The following is a 6248-nucleotide window of genomic DNA, read 5'->3' on the forward strand; positions in this document are numbered from 1 at the left end:
CAATTGACTTAACCTCTCTAACTCTCCATTTTCTTCCTGTAAAGTGAAGTGTTTGGACTAGATGACCTGTGAGTCTCCTGTCCTTGTGATGTTTCAGAGAGGTTGTTTTAAAACAGTTGGCTGTGGCCCACTAATAGGAATTAAAATCCGTTTAGAGGATTGTGTCGGGCATTTAAAGAATTAAACAGAATACAATTGAAAAATTCCAGAAAATGTTACATATCGTAAGTCTCTATTGATGGAACTTTTGTTTTGGGGTTGTGTCCTCAGGTGCAATTTTAAATGTTTTTTTATATTGTGGGCTGTGGTCAAAATAATTGAAAACCACTGTTTAGAGCTGAAATAATTTTGTGTCCAGGGTGGAAAGGTCTCTGGCTCCCTGAGGAGAAAAGATAGAGAGTTTGGAGAGAGTTATGGGATACTCTGTCTATCCCCTGCCCAATCATAGGTTCGTATATTTCAAACATTCTTGGACTTCTGGTTTTGGAGTGTCCAGACAGGACTGTTCAAGTTCCGTTAAGAAATATTTTGCTGTCCCAGTTCAACTCTTTGTGAAATAGTCAAGCTTGGTTCTGGTTCAGATACTTTGCTGCCATGGATTAATTTCGCTTACACATTGCAGTTTCAGGCAAGGGGACTAGCAAATGATTGTTTAATTGGAATGATATACTCAGCAGCCTTTCTTTGGAAAGACTGTGTCCCATTGCAGGACTAGCACAGGCCTTACCCGGAACATGTATTCACTTTTGGCATCTCTTCTGTCGTCATCTTCATCACTGTCATTCTGTATTGATTTATTGAGCACTATGTGCCAGGCATGTGTTAAGCACTTTATGTAGTTCATCTCAGTTGTCACATAAGCTTTAAGAGATAGGTAATGTTATCTGATATTATCTCCAATTTGAAGATGAGGAAAATTGAGGCTGAAAGAAGTGAATTATCTTCCCAAGATAATTAGATTAGGAAGTAACCAGGCTTTGAACATATCCTTCTATTGTTTCCTGGAAAAAAAAAAAGGTGCACATGAGATAAATATGTTGCATCAGTTAGCTTATACTGTGTAACATCATCCTAAAACTTATAGCTTCAAGCAATAAACATTTATAAATTCTCATGATTCTTTGGGTTGACTGGGCTATTCTTCTGGTCTGGGCCAGTTCAGCTTGGGCTGGATGGTTTGGAATGACCTCACTATCATGTCTCTGGTTGATATTGGCTATCAGCTAGACTGATGGAGCCACCTATCTCCAGCGGGCCACCTGAACTTATTCACATTCCAGTAGTTGCAGAGTTCTTAGGAGTAAGAGAGAACAAGCCCCAATTGCACAAGCATTGTGTAACCTTCTGCTGCTGTAAGTTTTGCAAATGTCCCATCAGCCAAAACAAGTTTCGTGGTGGAATCCAAATGCAAGGGGTGGGGGTGGAGAAATACTGTGGCCACCCCCCCCCCAAGTATACCTGTATCAGTTATCTTTTGTTGTGTAACAAATTGCCCCAAACTTAATGACTTAATGCAACAATGAACATTTATTATCTCAAAGTTTCTGACAGTCAGAAATTTGGGAGCAGCTCAGCTGGGTGGCTCTGGTCCAGGGTCTCTCATGAACCTGTAGTCATCTGAATTAATTGGGGCTGGAGGATGCAGTTCCAAGACGGCTCCCTCACATGACAGGATGTTGGCAGGAGGCCTCAGTCTCTCCTGACATGGACCTCTTCGTGGGATTGCTTGAGTGCCCTTGCAGCGTGGTAGCTGGCTTTCCCCAGACCAAGTGGTCCGAGAGAGAGCAAGATGGAAACCACAATGTCTTTTATGACCTAATCTCAGAAGTCACGTATTTTCAATTCTGCATTATCTCATGGTTCCACAGGTCAGCCCTATTCAGTGTAGGAGGCACTACAAGAGATGTGAATACCAAGGGTGGAAGTCTTTAGAGGCCGTCTTATAGGCTGGCTGCCACACAACCATATATATTAAGTGACCACTGAAAATGTCATTATTCTCCTCATATTTAATCAATAAGTTGGCTGTGGATAGAATCCTTTCACAATTTTGAAGATATCTTTTTGCTTTGAGAAGTGCAATGCTGTTCTGATTCCTGATTCTTTGTATGGTTTAAGACCCTCTCTTTGTCTTTGATATTCTGAAATTTTGTGATGCTGTGCTTTGGGGTGGCTCTTTTGTCATTTGTTGTGCTGGATACCTGATGGACTCTTTTGATTTAGAAACCTTGGAATGGAGTGTGAGCATACCAGTTAGGGCATCTGTATGTGTGTGCCCAGGACGCCTTGCTAGGCAGATGACTTTGGGAATATGAAGACCAGGGGAGTGGCACTGGGTTTCTGCTCTCCCTGCTTCCACCACCCTTCAGTACAGAGCTCCGAGAGGGTTCAAAATTTGAGTCTGGTCTTCCAGTTCATTGTGAAGGTTTATTTGTCATGATAGCAGAATAGAACACATTTTCTTTAACCCTTCATTGGCTTCATTTATAACTTTTTAAGTATGCCTCCATTTGTACACTTGCCTCTGTCTCACAAATATTAGGGGTGGCCTGTCAGGCAAGTTACTTAACATCTCTGAGCCTCAGATTTCTCATTTATGAAATGGAAATTATAAAAGTACCTACTTTGTAGGGTTTTCTTATAAGGGTAACATGAGATGATGAAAGCAAAAATATTTTGTGCAACACCTAGTCAATAAGAAAAAGTTAAACAGCGGCTGTTACTGTTGCCAGGAACAAGACTGTTGGCTCAGCGCCCCCCTCTGGTTGTATGGGAAACTGCAGTTGTTAGAGGAGATGGATTTGGAAGGCGGCTTAGCCGTGATCTCGGAATAAAGCCTTATGCCTGTGCTTACTGTCCCCTCTCCTGCACTCCTGTGTGTCAGGGGTGCCTGAGAACAAGGGGAGGAGGGTGTCTCTCACTGACTTCTAGCAGTTCCTTGGGGCAGGTAGGAAAATCTTCCTTTTTTTTCCTTCCATTTCCAGGAACCATCTGCAAACATTGAATGCTCAATTTGTATCAATCTTCCCTTCTCTCCTGTATCAATTAGGCTGGGAGAAACAAACTGTTTTTCTGGTTACTTTTGCATGCTTCTTTGTGGCAAAATGAGCATATAACAGCCATAGCTAAAACCGTACAACACTTAGAATGTGCCAGGTACTGTGCTAAAGGCTTTATCTATGTTATTTTTTAATCTTCATAATTGCAGGTAAACTATTATCCTCATTTTATAAATGAGAAAACAGGGCACAGAAAGGCTGAGTAACTTCCCAAGGTCACACATTGGGTTAATAATGGAAATAGGATTTTAATCCACACAGTCTGCCTCCAGAGGCCATGCTTTCAACCACCCTGAACCTCCTCTAAACATTATCTAACATTTATTGAGAGTTACTGTGTACCAGGCTGAGACTGAGAGTTCAGACTCCACCATGCTGCACTTATTAGTTGTGTTACCTTGGACAACTCATTTTCCTCAGAGCTTCAGTTATAACAATAACAATCCTTTACTAACTGCCCATTCTAGCCTGAGAGCTTCACCTATTTCATTGTCATCCTTGTGGCTAACATCTTCTGAGTGCCTTCTATGTGCTAAGCCCTGTTCCAAGCCCTAATTCATTAAATTATTATATGACTGTCTACAAGGTTGATGTGTTTTCCTCATTTTTGGAGGAAAAAACCCAGATAGAGACTAAGTGACTTGCTCAAGGTCCTTCAGCTAGGAGGTGTGGAATTCAAAACTAAGACTCCAGGTTCAAGACTCCACCTCCTTGCGCTTAGCAGAGAGCCTGTGGATTACCAGAGAGCCCTGGCTGCTAAGTTTGCCTTTGGAGTCTCTGGTGCTGTTAGCAAATATTTCTTCGGTTCTCTGCATCCAGGCACATGGATGAATTGTATTTCCTGCCCCCTTGAATTTAGGTGCAGGCAATGAAATATAATGGAAGTGACGGGTGTCACTTCCAGACATAACTTCCGGGCCAGTGCAATATTCTGCCCTTGCCTTGGATGCGGACTCTCTTAGCCGGGGTTCCGAGTGAGGAAAACATAAAGTAGAGCCCCCAAAAGACCCACAATGGACAAGTAATGCGAATGATGAGCCTTTGTTGTTTCAAGCCACTGAGATTGGGGGGTTGTTACTGCAACATAACCTAATCAAGAGTTCCTCTGCCTTGGTTATTGAGATTTTAAGCTGGTGTGTTAGTTAGGGTCCTCTAGGGAAACAGAACCAACAGGAGAGATCTGTAAATATGAGATTTTATCCAAGTATCTCATGCAACTGTAGGATGCACGAGCTGGCAACTCCGATAAAGGTCTTTGATGAATTCCCCAGTTGAGGGTGGCTGGCTGAAGAAGTGAAAGTTCTTTCTCTTCTCCCTTAAAAAGTCTTAAATGGATTGGATTAAATCCAGCTGATCGAATTCTCTCATTGTGGAAGACACACCCTTCGCTGATATAATCAGCCACAGATGCAATCAATTGACTTGATTGAATAAACCAGCCTTCTGGTTTATTAACCAGCCACAAAAATCCTTGCGGTAATGATTAGGACAGTGCTTTCTTGACCAGACACCTGAGCACCATCAACTGGCCAAGCTGACACATGAACCCAACCATCACAGCTGGTTAATTATTTGTGGTGGGAAGCTGTCCTGCGCATTATAAAATGTTTAGCAGCATCCCTGGCCTCTACTATCTAGATCTCAGTAGCACCCCCCAAGGCCCAAAAAGTCTCTTAATGTTGCCAGATGTCCCCTGTGGGTCAAAAATCACCCCTGATTGAGAACCACTGTCTTAGCCTTTCCTGATTAATACAGAATCTGGTTATCCTGCTAATTCTACATAAACCCCACTTAGCCATGATTTTTAAAATTTGTTTTAATGTATCATTGGATTCTGTTTGCTCATGTTTGGGATAATCATGTTTTGAGATCAATGTTATACTCTTTTTGGTAGCATTTTCCTTCTGTTTTATTGCTTTGGAATAGTTTAATTGGCATTGGTATTATTTGATCTTTAAAAGTTGGAAGAATTCCCCCATGAAACATCTTGGATCTGGAGATTTATTTTGGAGGATGCTCTATAACTAATTTATCTATTTCTTTTTGTACTTGCCATTGGGGTCAGTTTTGTTCAGTTGTATTTTTTTTTTTCTATCAAATTATCCATTTCATATAGGCTTTCTAATATATTGCATAGAACTGTGGCACAGGATTTTAATCACCAAAAATTTACATAAAATCTGGATTTCTGTCTTTCCTTTAAATCTCAGAAGATAGGGCAACCCTAGAACCTACCTTCCACCTGGAAACAACCAGATGGAGCTTGTAAATAGCTCTCATTTTTCTTCTGTTCCTACCGCTCCCCATTGCCTTCCACCAGGCCCCCGCTATTTGAGTTTGTGTCTCCTGAGACAAGAAGATACTCGGTAAAGTCTGCCCTTATTTTTGGTGACTGTTAGAGGCTAAAGTCGAATTAACCCTGTCTGGGGCAGCAGTCGCCAAGATTTCAGTTATCGGGAAGGACTTCCTGACCTCAAAATAGTTCTTAACCTGTGACCCTAAACTTGAATTCCCATCTGTGGGATATCTTAATTATCCTATTTTACAGATGAGGAAACTGAACCTGGGTCTGACCAATCCCAAAGCTCATGCATGATTTTTTCCACCACACCAGGCATTCCTAAACTCCGCTGCTTATCAAATTCACTGGAGTGGTCTATAAAAAAGTACTTGTTTCCAGGTTTTACCTCTGACTATTCAACCAGAATCTCTACGGGGGTGGGGGGGGGGGAGGGGGAGGAGTCTGTAAATGAAACCATTATTTGTGCAGTTATGTGATTCCTGTCTCCTCTACTAGATGAAAGCCCTTAGAGGGCATGGGCCAGGTCTGTCTTATTCAGTGATAAAGAGGAGGATTAACACAAGTATTTGCTGAGTGACTAAATTATCCATGGGCCAGCTATGAAGAGCTATTACATGATTCATCACAAATTCTCCAGAGTGGTAGTTCTCAAACTTCAGTGTACATTTTAAGAATTACTTGGGTTGCTTATTAAAAAATCATCATACTCCTGGGCCCCAACTCCAGAGATTTTATGCTTGAGAAAAACAGGTTCAGCTAGACAACCCATAATTTTGGTGGCTGGAACTTTCCTCAGCAGTTTTTGAAAAGGTTGAGATAGCAGACATCATAGAAAGATGGGGGCCTATAAGACAAACTGCCTATTTCACCATTTAGTCAAATAATTA

This window comes from Choloepus didactylus, chromosome 2 (genome assembly GCF_015220235.1).
Source record: "Choloepus didactylus isolate mChoDid1 chromosome 2, mChoDid1.pri, whole genome shotgun sequence".
Lineage (NCBI taxonomy): Eukaryota > Metazoa > Chordata > Mammalia > Pilosa > Megalonychidae > Choloepus > Choloepus didactylus.